The sequence below is a fragment of the Rhopilema esculentum genome, chromosome 15, assembly GCF_057945365.1.
Source record: "Rhopilema esculentum isolate cy_ngs chromosome 15, ASM5794536v1, whole genome shotgun sequence".
NCBI lineage: Eukaryota > Metazoa > Cnidaria > Scyphozoa > Rhizostomeae > Rhizostomatidae > Rhopilema > Rhopilema esculentum.
Window position 1 is genome coordinate 6,412,231 of NC_142829.1, and position 15,498 is coordinate 6,427,728.

Below are 15,498 nucleotides of genomic sequence, written 5' to 3' on the forward strand. Positions count from 1 at the left end.
TTAGTCTGCGTTAAATCCAATGGTAGAAATAAGTGGCTCTAAAGCGAATCAAAAGTAAAACACAGAAATATATCAATTACAGGCATACAAACACGGTGGCACTGGTATAACTGCGGTTGTTACTGCAGCATTCAACTCGCAATTGCCACAACAATGCTATGAAAATTCTTATAAAACGTTGCACTTATTAATTGGTAAAAAAGATTACTTTTTAATATTGTTTTCTCTAGCCATACAGCAAATTTGATTTTTGAAAAAGTAAATGGAAAACAAATAGATTAAATTTTAACTAAGCTCTGGTTTCCTGAATTTTTTCAGACTATAGTCAAACGGGGTCTGTAAACTCTGAACTTCTCGCTTTTTTAGTATAACAGAGAATAGCTGTTCATTCAATCTTAGTTCATGCCTGAAATATTTTTTTGCAAGCATGTTAATATAAAAGAATGAGGAAAAATGTTTAAAAGGGTTTTCTAAGTCGGTGAGCTCATTTTTAGGCAATACAGCAACACATTTCATCAGAATGAATCTCATCTTTGGACACTTACCAAACAGTTTTAGAGTTTATGTCGAAATGGATCTTTTTTTTAGAGAATTTTCGACAAGAGTAAATAAAAAAAGACGAATCCACTTGATCGAGGTTGAGTATGATCAGTGCCTTTTACGCCTGATGTATTATTCTTGTCAGAATATATCTCTATTTCCTAATCTACTCTAACGACCAAACTAGAACGTTAGCAGTTGTGTCTCATCAGACAAAGGATTGTTGATGTGTCGTCTTCTCTTGACATGGGAAACAGGCAGAGACTAATGTTTTTCAAGGCAAAGGCATTGAGGCTAAAATTTTCCCACTTTTGGAAAATATGCAGATAAATCAGAAAATGCATCTCGTGCTAAAAATGTGCCATTTCTTAATGTGTCTAAAAAAAGTTTGTTTTTCTCTGTCTACGACCTTTTGAGTATAACGCTGTTTCAGACTGACTGATGAGTTGGTTCAGATTCAACAAGGTAATACCTCAGTATAAAATAGCGACCAGTTTAAAGGCTGGAATACACTAGGCATTTCATTGCAAGTCAACTAAATTCGGCAATTAGATGCCTAGTGTATTCAAGCCTCAAGGGACTAGAAGCATATTTAATAGACGTGGCTGATTTATTCCACCTTTCAGCATTGGTGCGGTTGTGGCTCCAGAAAACGCCCTACCTTTTCTTTGTTAAAACTTACTTCTTCTTAAAAACATTTTCCTAACAATTTATCTTCTTTTGTTAAGAACTTAGGATATCAAATACCTGAAATCTTTGCCGAAAAACAGTTTGAATATCATAGCACGTGAAAAGATGATTGGGCATATCATGCCATGCTGACGTCATAAGGTAATCAGGGAGCAAGTTTTACCTCTTGCAACGCTTCTCTCAGTCTAACGTTGAGTTTTCAAAGATACTTTTTTGATCATAGCAACTCGAAATCTTACCATTAAAGCTAGAATATTGAAATTTAGCGATATTATTAAATTGATAATCTCGTTGAAATGTTCAAACATCCTGCAGCTGTTTCAAAACCTTGGCAAGGATTGTAAAAAATACTTGAAGTAGTAAATATGTTCCACTCTACAGGGACGTTAAATCAAGCTCGCCTGCTATACGTTTTAGAGAAGTTTTGCGTAGAACGTAGAGCTCGCATTGATATAATTTCTTTGCTCTACAACGCATGTTTAAATACGAGCATTCTAGCAGATGTAGGAAGGTTTTCATTGTGGATGAATTCAATGACTGAGTATTGATCGTCATGAAATTGTCTAGTGATTTGATTTCATGCCTAAAATGGAGACATGATACTATTTTCAAGATTCTAAAGAATCAGTTACATGAATAGAGATGAAATGGCTTTATGCATCCATTGCGATTCGCCTCTGAATAGAATGATTTGTGTCGTCTATGCTGCATCAGCACAAATAAACTCGTTAAAAATTTACAATCAAGCTCGCCATAGCACAAAACTATATATCGAGATTAGAAGTGGTTCAATGTTTAATGAACAGCCTCATCAAAACTAATGAAAAGGATTGCAATCATTTTTATCAGCTACTTTCGCAGTGTTTCAACTTGACCTCGAACAGGATAGGCAGAAATTTAGATGCTATCTCCCTTACTTTCGCAAAGGTTTATATAACTTTTTTAATTGCAAAAACAGAGAGATACATTAGATGGTTAGTCATATGCCTTGCTTTCTATTCATCGTAGACCATCTGCGCGTAAAGCAGACAGAATAAAAGAGCTGCAAGATATTTACGTATTGGATGAAATTCATTGATTCACCTCTACCCTTATCCAAATCGAGGCAAAATTTATTGATTTTCAGAACTAGAGACAACAAGGGGAGCGTGGCCGCCACTCAATACGCTCTATTGACCAGAGCTTTTTATTCCCAAGATCATCCGGAGGGATACTTGCAAAAATCGACATTTTAAAAAATGGTAAGGAGGAGGAAAAAGCTCAATTAAATCTTAAGCTAATTTTCATAGACATTTAAAGATAATAATTAATCATTGAGAAGAAATAGGATATCAACTGCCACCATAGACGGATTTAATGGGTGGGTACAGAGATTCAAACAGAGAGTAATGGCTCCTTCCAAACAGGTGTGTCTATGTTAAACTGCTAAGGCAATTTCGACTAAAGATTATAACAGTCCTTTATACCATAGTAACGCCCATACGGCCCTTTGCAAGCAGATTGCAGTACCCATTCTTGTTCAACAAAGCAAAATAAGAACTATTTCGTTGCAACGATTGGCGACTAGACTTTGATAAGACTCTCGAAGCACCACTGCCTGAAACCCCTTTTTGTCATGAGATCAGAATGAGCTTTATTTTCATAGCAATGAATAGCCTGTTGCCAACCCATTCAAATGATTTTCCGTTGTCTTTAGTACAAGTCTAATTCCTGCAGAAGGAATTCTGCTTGCAATTTTTGAAATAAAGTTCTTGTTTCTTGTAGAGTATATTTTTAGAAATGGTCGAAGGATTGCATGTTTGACTTGTGGATGAAATAAACCTCGAACATGCTTTGAATACGCCTAGAAGATCTACAGGAAAATCTTAAAGAAAGTTAAAGCCTTTGCTTTATAAAAGTTCTTTACTAAGATAAATAGTATTAGTTAGTCAGTGATTATAGCACAAGGTAACTATGTACAATGAAACTATGCATGTGCATAAAAAGGTATTGGCAATTTCAGGAATCAATTAAGCCGGACTAAAAGCCTTTTGGAATAGCTTTAATCAGATTCTGCCAACAATTGGTTATGAAATGCATGCATCCAACAGTTTAATTCAAGCATTACACACCTCTTAATAATCAGCTTTAAGAAACATTGTTTGCAGCATCAACGCTAGCTTACGCTACACTAAGAATGAAGCTCAAACCTTTGATAATTTTTCTTTTACCTTTTCTAATGAAGTCTTTCCAATGAAGTTTTTGCACATTCAATGTTTATTGACAGCAGATGTTTTTATTTCGTCTTGTAATCAGCCTTTGTTTAAAAGATGCATCTACCATCCTGAAATGAGCACAAAATCTACAGCTCGTTTTCACGGAAATTAACTATGAAGGATTAGGATAGCAGCCAAGACTCATACTAGATGTTATAGAAAATCTTACATAAAATCATCGATTCAAGTCATAAGTGATTTCAAATCCTTTCTGCTAAGATGATAGTGATCTAGTATCTTCCATCGGCAGACTTTTGCTATTAGATATTTTGATCGAATCAAAGATCAAAGATACTTCGCTATCTTTTCAATCTGATAAACATGAAAGATGAGATCTATGCTCAATGTGAGATTCTTGATATTCTTGAATGTGATATAAATGTCTCAACACTTGTCAGATACACTGCTTTCCTTATCTTCAATAGACCTTCTTTTAAAGTTTTATACCATCTAAACTTCTAAATCCCCTATAGTTTATAAACACAAACCTAAGAAGAATTATTCTATGCTTGAGTGTTAAGCCACCAAACAAGATGACTGCAAAAAAATGAAGTAAAAATTTAAGCATTAATGCTACCGGATATTAATTAAGAGAACATCTCCCTTGTTGCTAATATTCTACAGTATTCCAAGGTTTATTGAACATGAAGGTCACTCTTTTATGGTTTGTCCAAAGCTTTGAAGAACTAGCTGATGACACATCTCATAAAATAGCTTCAGAAAATTAGCTGCTAACAATCTCAGAACGAAGCTTTAGACAAAATGCCTCCATAATTTCTTATAGCAATCAGTTTGTAGAATATGTTTCATGAGTGCAACGCTGCATGGTGAATGTACCATAAAGGTCAATATTCCTCAAATTCTGTTAAGGCTAGAAGCAATCTACAAAACATCAAGTAAGATAATAAAAATATAGCTAAATATTCAAATATTTAAGGACATCTCCACAACTCCACAACAAATCAACTCACTGAAACAGCTAGCAAAGATGTGAACGCATCACTGTACACAAATCCCATTTCATTTAACTAATTCATTTTGCAATCAAACTGTCTTAGACTGATAAAGACCTTCAAATGATAAGAACAAAAAAAGCTAAATGTGAATAGAATTTCATTTACTGAAATCTTTAACAGGTGACAATTTCCAATCCTTTAACTGGCACCCAACATGACTTTGACTTCATGAACAACGACTGCCTATTGCGACTCAAGAAGCAATCAAACAACATCACTAGAATTCTTTCTATACAGTGTTTGCATATTAAAATTATTTTTCAAGTGCAGCTTTGACATCACAGGCTGTGTAAGTCAATAACAATATCGATCAAACAGAGCAATACAAATTTCTGATTATCGAATGAATCAGATCAAACACACCTGTCATTGGTTTAGTTTTTAGTTCATAAGCAGCCCGCTTTGATATGACGTAATTTGGGTTCCAGGCTTTTGTACGCACAGATTGTTCAAATAATAACAAAGAGAAATAAACAGACAGTGTAGGACTGCTACTTAAACCTCTCTTTTTTTATCTACTTTCATATTGTAGGATTTAGACTCGACCATGATTTTTCAGTAAGTTTTCAGCTAACTGAGTGAATGGAGTTTAATTTCAACATACAACTACTTTGGCTTTTCTCTAGTCTCCAATGCAAAAGATCAACTGACCACCTGATTTGACCCAGTACTAATAAATGAATTATGTTTATCAAAATAGATAGTTTGTTTCAATGAAAAAGCGCCAAACAAAATCGTATTAAGCAAAATTAATTTCCGTACGTAAATTGATTTAAAAACGCCGTGACCCAATCGTGATAAAATTTTCAAATAAAATGCTTGAATTTTAGCCATGATATTAATTTAACCTGATCAAGCATTTCCTGAAAGAATCTACATTTTCATGAATTTATCTTCCTCATAACTTGCAATATATAGTAATTATAGAAAATCTGCATTTCCATGTTAAGACCAAAACCGTTGTTTAACATCAGGCTGCCTTCATATTTTCAGTATAAAAAAACCTGTTAAAAAAATCAACTGAATCAGAAATCAGAAATCACTGATCAGAAAACATCAATCAGACATTGTCTCATCTCATTAGGAGAAAAGGGTTGCCTTGTCCGTTATGTAAGTGAGAGGTTTTAATGAAATATAGAGGATAGGGAAACAATGTATAACTTGAAAACTAACAAAAGTCTGTAAATTATATTTTTATCTATAATCTGGAGAAGAAAAGTCAGTGGAGAAAAGAAAGTGAGAAAGAAACTGGCAAGAAAGTGACGAAAAAAGGAGAAATGATGGTGGTGTTGAATATAGAATAATTTTCCATGGATATGTATACTTCCTGTCTGGAAATAACACTCTCTGACATTAAAGACTTGATGAATTTTTTATCATTATTCTTGAAAATATCCATAATTGACTGTAAAAAATCCTTCTAGAAATTAAGAGCATTTGTTGATAACTCTTAAAAATTTCCAGAATATGACTAGAAATCGGATATAGTTAGCACTGAGGTTATTCCCGATACATTCGTTTTCACTATTAAGATCTGGAATGATAAAATCATAAATGCATTTGAGTATGTGAATCAGGGGAGTAGGTAGAAGGGGCAGACTCGCCCTGCCCCAGTATTCTAGAGGGTTTCGCAATAAAAACGTTTGCAGATCGAGGAACAAATACTCGTGTAATTATAATGTGGAGATGTTCTCAGTTTGATAATGAGCACAAATTGTCTCTTAACCCTCTCTCCAATGAATATGTTGGCTTTCTTACATGTGTGTACGCTACCTCAATACGTTATTCTCAAAATAGTTACTTCTATATGTTTAAAAAGAAAATTTGGCTCCCCGTCGTGAATGTCAAAATCTTAACTACTGTGAATAATATTATGCACCCTATTATTTGTGATGACACACTTGCTGAACTAACCTGGCTTAAAGTTACAAGTTTCTAAGTACAAACATGTCTTATGAGATTATTCTGTGTCCTGATTAGATTTTAAAACCATTGTCAGACATCGTGTTGTGCTGGCCTTCAAAGGGAATCGTGGCGACGGCACTGAAAATAACAGCAGTTGTGAAATAAAATTTGAAGCGGCATTATATTGAAGGCAATATTATCTGTCAATAGATATAAGTCGAAATACATTAAAGAATCACCAGAGAGAATATTTGCAATGGAAAGCAAACATTTTGATAAACTCAATTAAATTGTAGCATGTCAGGCGATGTCACAGTTGATTAACAGAAGCAGAAACACTAGCAGAGAATTGAGCTAGAATATAAATCTAGCCCACGTATTCAAACATTGAGAACAATATGGTTCAATTTACTTTCTTAATTCATTATAACGACTTGCAATAGAAGAAAATATTTCAGTAGGCAGAAGAAACAAACTTTTAGCACCCAATGAATAAATAGCTTAAAGCTTCTAAAAATACTTTCTTTATTTTCTAAACCTTAGAACCGAAGAATATTGAAAATCAAAGTAGACCCAGAAGATAGAACCAAGATAATTCATGGGTCTTCAATGAGCACAAGTCTGATAGTTTGTGGGTGGGGATGGAACTAGTAGCAAAAAGTAATGAACATTGTTAGATTTGATCTACAGAAATGCAAATCAGCCATTCGTCTAAATAATCTTGCCGTCATCATTTGTCATGGAGCCGGCTGTCTCCAAAGATGAAAGACACGTGCAGATTTAGATTACAGATAGAATGTGAGATTGGTGGTCTTCTTACTTCATCATTTATAAAGTTGTTTTGACCAATATAGAAATCTTTTATGACTCTATCGAACCAATTAAGTAAGAGAAAGAGCAAATAAGATTTGAAAAACCAAAATCAACCTCCAATAGCAATAATCCGTTTTTAAAATTGTCAAAGAGGAAAAAAAATGAAGATTAGTTCAGTGCATCCAAAACATGCCTCAAAGTTTCAATTATGCTAGATGTGGTGTGCAAGCATTAGATAAAGGGTTTAAGGCACTATGTCCCGTCAGTCAACCGTTCAGAGTTAACAATAGGCTTTGCAGTGTGTTTAAAATCGAGAAACAATGAAGATTAGCCGATTGGCTCCGTAACAAAAGGTCTATTGTATAGTCTAACCAATAGGTTTTCACTATAGTCTAACCAATGGGAATTTAAATGGCCAGCGAAATACATCGGGACATTTAACTTCAAGCGACCTGCACAAATGGAGTTCATAAAAGGAGATTGAATTGGCTATCGCCTTGTTTAAAATTTTTGTTGCAACCCGACGTTAGTTGTTTATCCCATATACTTCTACTAGCCAAATAGAAATCTTATGGTTTCAGCGACGACGCAATGGAATTTATGTATAGTTATCTAGATAATAGAATTCAACGAGTAAAAATAAACTCAGATTTTAGTGATTGGTTGGAAACAAAGCAAGGAGTTCCTCAAGGATCAATCTTAGACCCGTTGCTGTTCAATATTTACAATATTTTCAATATTTCTGTATTTTAACAAAAGCAACTTATGCAACTTTGCAGACGATAATATAATTTGGTTGTCAGGTGCTGATATGAATGAACTAACTGACGACTTAGAATCGGAAGCTGCTATTTTTAATAAATTGTTTAATGAACATTTTTTGTTGCTCAATGGCAATAAAAGCAAGCTTATAACATTTAAAGCCAATCGATCCAATTTAGAGGAATCTGAAATTTAAAAGAATGGTTCTACTATAATAGAAAGTAAGAATGTTAAACTTTTGGGAGTAACATTAGACCATCAACTTAGATTAGAAGAACATATTAAAGTTTTTTGTAAAGAAGCTGGTAAAAAGGTAAACGCTCTAACCAGGATTGCTTTGTATATGGACGAATCTATGCGAATCATTTTAATGAATTATTATCATATTTTAATTATTGTCCCTTTATTTGGATGTTTTGCAGTAGGAAAAGTAATAGCCGGATAAACCGGATTCATTAAAGCGTAATGAGAATAGCTCATGATGATTATGAATAAACATTTGAGCAACTTTTAATAAAGAATAAAACAATAACTTCTCACAAGAAAAAATTTACAATATCTTGCGATAGAAATTTACAAAACATTTAACGGATTGAATCCACCTTTTATGGATGAAATATTTTCCATAAATGAATGCCTATATTACTTAAGAAACTCCCAATTCAAAACAGCGGAGCCACATTACAAAATATAGGGATTTAATACCGTATCATGCAGATGTAGCCAAATATAGAACTCAGTTCTAAATGAGATGAAGTACTCCCTTACTTTAAAAATATTCAAGAAAAAAATTTCAAAATTTTCATCGTTTAATTGTACTTGTAATCTTTGCAAGGAATACGTTAGCAACATCGGTTATATTTGCTCTATATTATATTTAGCATTGGTAATTTAAATTAGATGGTTTTAATTAGCTTGAGTATGCATAGCTAGAAATTGTACCAATTTTAAATAAAGAAAGAAAGAAAAAAGAAAAATGACCCTCTGTCCTTTCTTTTTTGAGGTCCTAAAGAAGATTATTATTCATCCTTTTTTATTTTAATGAAAAATCTTACGCAAAACTGCTAAGAAAGTCTATGTGCTGTTAAGGAGATGATGCAACCACCTTTTATTGGTAGAGATACAAACATTTGGCAGTCGTTGCGAGAACATGAATAATTTAGTAAGAAGACAGGTATATAGTGTCCCTATCAGAATTTTGAGAGCACAACACAATGTCTTTACCGACGTGATTGATCTTTCTAGATGTGAAGAAGAAAGGAGCAACCAAAGCTCATAGACAAAGAAGAGGGTTGTCTGTTACTAGTGTATAGCTGTTACTACAAATTATAAATTTGTAGATAGAGGGGCCAAGAGGAATAAATGAGAAACCGCAAAATGATCATATGAGTAAGACCAGGACGAAAACGGCACGACTAAGAAATCTTTTAGGTGTAGTGTATGAAAAGTAGTAAATAAGAGTCACCATCGTGATCCAAAATCGAGAGCTTCTTTTCTACTTAAGAGTCAAACTTTCTTATACAAAAATTTAAAATGAACGTTCACCTGCACATATGAAGCATAATCAAGGACAAAATAGATATCATTTTATGGATGTTGATTGGGCTCACACTTTCAAGGTCTCAATGCAAAGCTTGTAAGTACCGAACAGTGATATTTTGGAAAACAAACTTTCACTGGTGGGCACAATTAAGTGTAAATCAAATTGGATACAAAAACAAACCTCTGTAAGTGGTATTTGTTCTCTTAGATTTCAGTCTCTGTAATCAGGCAATAAAACTGACTCAGCAAGCGTCCTTAGCCTTACGAGCGAAATCCAATACGCAAGATTTGTTATTTATTGTTGATCTAAGTAACTCCGCTTACGATCCCTTGGCTATGTTTAAAAGGAAGATGTTGGTGTATTCTGGACTTCTGGCTTTTCTAAGCCAACCATAGAGCCTTGGTGTGGTAAATCTTTAATCCCGTGTCTAGCAGTGCTTTGTGGATGCACAAATTCGTTCTATCTCATTCTTAACATCCATTCTTTTTCGGTTCCTACCGTATATTACTTGACATAACTGCGGTAAGGCAAATACAGGATTTGGCAAAAGCCAATTTCAGACGCTATTGAAGAATTCAGAGAGAGGAGTTCATTGAAACCTCTTTGATTGGATGGCCGTTATGCCATAAATACGTTGTCAATAAATTCTTTTAATTTATCAATAAGTTTTAAGTTAGTTGATCAAATTTTTATCAGATACGGACGCCCTTCAAACCAAAAATTACCCACTGGAAAATTCTTATAAATAATTACGCAATGTTCATTGGAATGTGCCTTGCATGATTGAGAATCGTGCCCTGCCTCTCAGCTGTCACAAATAGCTATATTACATGAACAAAATAGATATACAAACAATATTTAACTGCAAAGTGGCACTTAGTGAAGGTGTGATGCACAGAGTGAGAAATATGGTATAATTATTACCTTCTATGCTATGCGCAAGTGCTGATGATCTCGTCAGGTGAATACAGTCAAGAATCAATCTGTGGAGTAAGGAGTGCACTGCAATCGCCAGAGACTGAGTTTAATTTGACGAAGTTTGATACTTTGCAGGTGCTGCTTTGTCAAATCATTCAAATCTCTTTGTATACAAACAAAGAGAGATTGTTTAAACAAATCAACACTATAAAGAAATCAACCTGCCTACATCGACTTGAGGAATTTGGACAGCGTCTCGCAGATCGGTGTAAATTTTCAAATGCTGATGTTGACACTTGAGCTAATTATGCCTGCGCGCACACTGCCAAAACAACGTAATTCTTTTGAATCATATGAACGGTGTGTCGAATGCAACGTCTGGTTAGGCTTTGAAATACTTTGTTTGAAAAGATATTGCTACCCATAACATAAATTGCAAAAAGGATATACGGTATAAACTTCTCAAAGCCCTTTTTGGTGTTGCGATACTTAATCACAGCCTTTGCAGTGCCGTCTTCTGCAAAGATTTACGAAAATGTATGAATAAATGGGAATTCTCATTTCATTCAAACACGACTTCATTATTTTACTCAAATTCATGGCAATGCACGGGACTGTCATCGTCGCAACTTTTGGCAGCATTTATCCACAAAAGCAATACAATTTTATGTTTATGAAAAGGTTTTAGAATACGAAGCATTCTCTGATAATTTCTAATGTCTTGGGCTGTAAGGTGAGAAGGTTCTTAGCTAAGTCGATTGATTTTACTCACAAAGAAGGAGTATGCTATTCTGTCTAGTTTAGGTGCACCGTTACAAGATTGTTTGTTCCTTAACACATGATGATACTTTTATAAACTGTTTTTTGTCTTTGCTGGTCCCTTTCTAGTTTTTTTGCAAAATATAGACAGGGGAATTTTGTGAGAAATCCAGCAAACAGGGTAACCGGGATATTTTCTTTTGATATGTGATCCTGGTGGGCCTTTGAATCAAAATCCATCAAGGGGCCCTAAAATTAGGGGGCTGGTGGCCACGTGACCACTGTTCCTTGGGCATCGGAATGCAAGAAAAAATATGAACTACCTATCTTATCTTAACTTTGACCAAAGTTGCCAACAGCCTGTGTTTATTAGCAAAAGTGTACATTTGTTGACTTTTGTTTATTCGAAACTAAACTTTCTCAACATGACTATCAGGAGAGCTTGTCTTAATTGATACGTTGGTAGGCAGCCCCCCCCCCCTCCCCTTTCTGTGTATCTTCTTCAGGCAATTTGTTTATACTGCTGAAAGCGTAGCCTTCATGCAGACTTTACAAATAGAGGAAATTTGTTAAGTCTGTGCACAGGCTACTGAAAACTAGGCATATCGTTCTGCTACTGCATATGACTAAACAAGGCATACCAAAAATAGCTAGCAGCCTTATTTTCGCGTAAGAAAAGGATCTGGTAAACAAACACCAGAACAGGAGTACATTCTTGTGCATTAAATGTACTTTTCAATGAGAAGTAAACAATGTAAATCCATGTTTTGTGAAAAGGTTCATTTAAGAAACCAGATGCTGGGCTGTAAAGAAGTCAAGGCAATTCCTTTACTGTCGAATATCTCTGAACCTCTGAAATATCATCAAGCTTCCTAATCTATTTCACTAGGAGGGAAAATCCTATTGTCCTTAACACTAATTATTACTAAAGCGTCAAAAAGTGTTTACGCAATGAAAAACTACCAGGAATAGGAAATTGTTATCTTTGACCATGAGGTTGACCAGGGCTTCGTTTTGAAGCTCAATCTGCAGAGACAAAAGAATAGAAGAACTTTGCTATGCAATTATTAACTATTTAAATTACTGGAAAATGAGATGCATATGCATCGTAGTTCCTTTATAAGTTCCCTAATTGAGCTCGTGGAGAAATTTCGTTACAAGTGATATCTTTGGAGAATTTTGACGAAAATGTTAGTCACCAAACGACAATATTTTTCTATAAGTAATTTTGATTCAAAAAGGCTAGTTTTGCCAACATGCATGACGTTACAACTTCATACATGGACTCATTAAGGAAACTGCTGAGGTTAGAAAAATTTTGCTGGAAAAATTTTACTTCAAGCTGTTTTAAGCTGCAAATCGATTAGTCAACTCTGTCACAACTTCAGTCTCAAAACAGTTTAGTGGACTTACTGTGTGTCCATGTTCTAATTGCCAGGTCCTATGGAAGGTAATTAAGTGAAATTTGTGAACTTCAGATCACCTAATCCTTAGCCATGGCTAAACCTATACTACTGCTGTTGTCTACAGTGTTTTGTGATTGTATGGAAATTTAAGATTATGGCACATTGGAGGAGAATTAAATTATTGATGAAATTGAAATTGCTGAATTGCTGGACTAGCAGAAATCCATTGTTTGCCATCATAGTTGCAATTTTGTCGCTTCTGTAATCCATTGTTGTGAAAATATGCTTAAACTCTCCCTGGATATTCCCTGTTCATCTCTCGAAGACTGTACAAGCCTCCTGAGATACAGTTTCTATGGATATATTCAACTGAAAATTCACTGTTAAAAGTATGAATGGCGATGAAGATAAAACCAGAACGTGGTTGTATCTCTGATTATTAGCAATGAATGGTTTTTGCGTTGGCTATTATTTTTAGCCACTAGCCATCAGTTTTGCCTCTATTGAGAAGGCAGAAAGTGACGAACATTTCCAAAATGAGTACCATTAGATATTTTCTAATACGTGGAGAAATGTTTTTAAAGAAAGCAACACAAATTCATTTTGTTTGTAAAGGCAGTACCACTAACACCAAAGACAGGTACTTTCATACTCATGACAAAAATATAGGTACAAATATTTTCATTTAAGAGAGAGAAAACTCAGAGATCAATTTTTAAAAGTTCATTTCTCATGAATTTGAATTTGAAGAAGGTAGAATTCACAAAAACTTATTTAAAAAAAGAAGCAGTTCGAGAGATGTTCCTTTCAAGATTCTCCACATCTGTTGACTATTGTTTTGCATCTTATGATAGTTTGCAATTTTATTTAGAGATTTATAAGTTTATTGTTTCATGTTTTATTGTTCTTAAAAAAATTATTTTTGTATACATTTTTTACCTATGCTGGATTTCGCATAAGTTTAGCTTTTTTACATTACAATATAAAAAATACAAAAAGTAACTTCTCCATGCAAAGGATTTGTTCATAATTTTTCATTCCATGATAAAAACTCAATCAACTAAAATTTGAATGAAACAAATCAAAACCAATTCGTCTTATTCAAAAATATTTGAATACAATAAAGCCACGTCTCAATTAATCAAAATAAATGAAATGATCTGAGAAAATTGTTTTGAGAATTGTCAAAGGTGTTCCATTAATTTTCAATGGAAACTTTGAGAGAGATTTTGAGACAAACTTTTCTTTAAACACGGCAGAATAACTTTTCAATTTTTCTACATGCGTCAGATCTGCAATGCATAGGTCGTCTAGGAGATGCACTTAAACTGGCAGTGATAAAATTCGATTTAAATCTCGTATCAAGTATGGTTTATTACATAGCTGAAAAGTCCTGCAGTAATGCTGTTGTAAAATTGGATACAAGATCCGAGGTTCGAATGTAGTATTACAATAAGGCTAATATAGAAAGCGAAAATCCTGACAATCTTTGAAGGCAGTGTGTAATACTGTACAATAGCCATTTTTTGTTGATTTTCGAGAGTCCTCGAAGCTAGAGAAGCTTGACAAATTAGCAGAACTGGTCTATAGATCTCTTGAGCACGAAAGTTTTAACCAAGAAAAAGCAGTCTTTTTGTCACAAGAACTTCGAAACAAGCTCGCTCAGAGACTCGGAGCCTAACCATAAAGGCAAAAGAAAAACATAAACATCTGACCAGCAACTACTGCCAAATGTGCTTAAGAGTTTGATCGATAGAAGCATAGGATTGGCTTAGAAACCAAAAGTATGTTTGTCATAGAAAGACGGCGAGGGAGTACAATTGGTCAGTTTAGGTATCAAGAATTAGATATGTTGATTAATTTTCACATGTAGTATCAAAGAACTTTGAGCCACAAAACAGAATATCTAAGATTTCATCTAAAGATCTATTGAGCATTAAGCATTGCTCATTGAAAAATAATAAGGCCAGCAAGGTTCGCAATTAAAAACATACTCGATTAGACAGTCAGTTTCAAAACCTTGTGCTTCTATCCAATTCCTACATACTATAATTCTGCAAAACCCAAGCCTTTGTAAAAATTTAGATCAAATCTGTCTCTTGCGTTAACACTGACCCATAATCACGGTCATTATTTTACTTTTTGAGCAATAAAGCAATTTTACAATGACCAACCCCTAATGCATAAATTAAGAATATTCCACCAGTTATTATTATTGCAGATATTGTCCATTAATAAGACCTGTTTGTGACGTCAGAGGGAATTAAAGTTAGTCTATAAAATGGTTATTGTTTATAGCATGTCTTGACCTACACCTATTTACAGTACAGCAATCCCCTGATTTAAGCGAAGTTGCAAATGTGGATTAAAGTACGACTTTCACAGCTACCATTGGTTTGTAAATAACATATATACAAATATTTTGAAAAACAATGACATGGCATTGATTGTTGAATGATAAATGATAACACTATAGATTGTAAAGTTTTGTGTATCCTAGCAAATCATTCTAATGCTGATTAAATGAGGTTGGATTTTGTGCTAAATTCGCAGCTTAATCATCGGATTAATTGTTATCATAACTTCAAATTAAGATCCCATGTTTTGACTAACACTTTTTTGTTTTTCATATTTTTAAAAACAATCTAATGGTCGTTAAAATTTGATTGATTATTCGACATAAAATTTGTGTGCACAGTTTATGGAGCACAATATCTCGTGCAGGGAGCTGGGAGCGATGACGAAATAGAATTTCTAACATTACTAGCTAAAAAAGCGAAATTTACCTTGGAATAAAAATAATCGAAAAACTAATTAAAGTTGAATCCCGAATCAACTTGGGGTCTTTGGGAACACAAAAGACATTTTGCGTCATTAAAGGCAAACATCTC

At 34.1% G+C, this 15,498-nt stretch overlaps 1 protein-coding gene across 2 annotated transcripts in view; it reads right to left on the reverse strand.

The window, feature by feature from the left end:
* LOC135685751 (uncharacterized) overlaps nucleotides 1-10,388 on the reverse strand; it is a 34,918-nt gene extending 24,530 nt beyond the window's left edge. Inside the window, exons 1-2 of one of the 2 annotated variants that reach the window (XM_065201810.2) lie at nucleotides 9,705-10,388; nucleotides 3,441-3,553 (exon numbers count right to left, since the gene is read on the reverse strand). The gene's annotated coding sequence lies outside the window, so the exon portion shown is untranslated. Of the gene's footprint in view, nucleotides 1-3,440; nucleotides 3,554-3,973; nucleotides 4,432-9,704 lie in introns of those variants that run through there. The other variant, XM_065201811.2, reaches the window with a different exon arrangement.
* Between the last annotated feature and the right edge of the window lie 5,110 nt (nucleotides 10,389-15,498).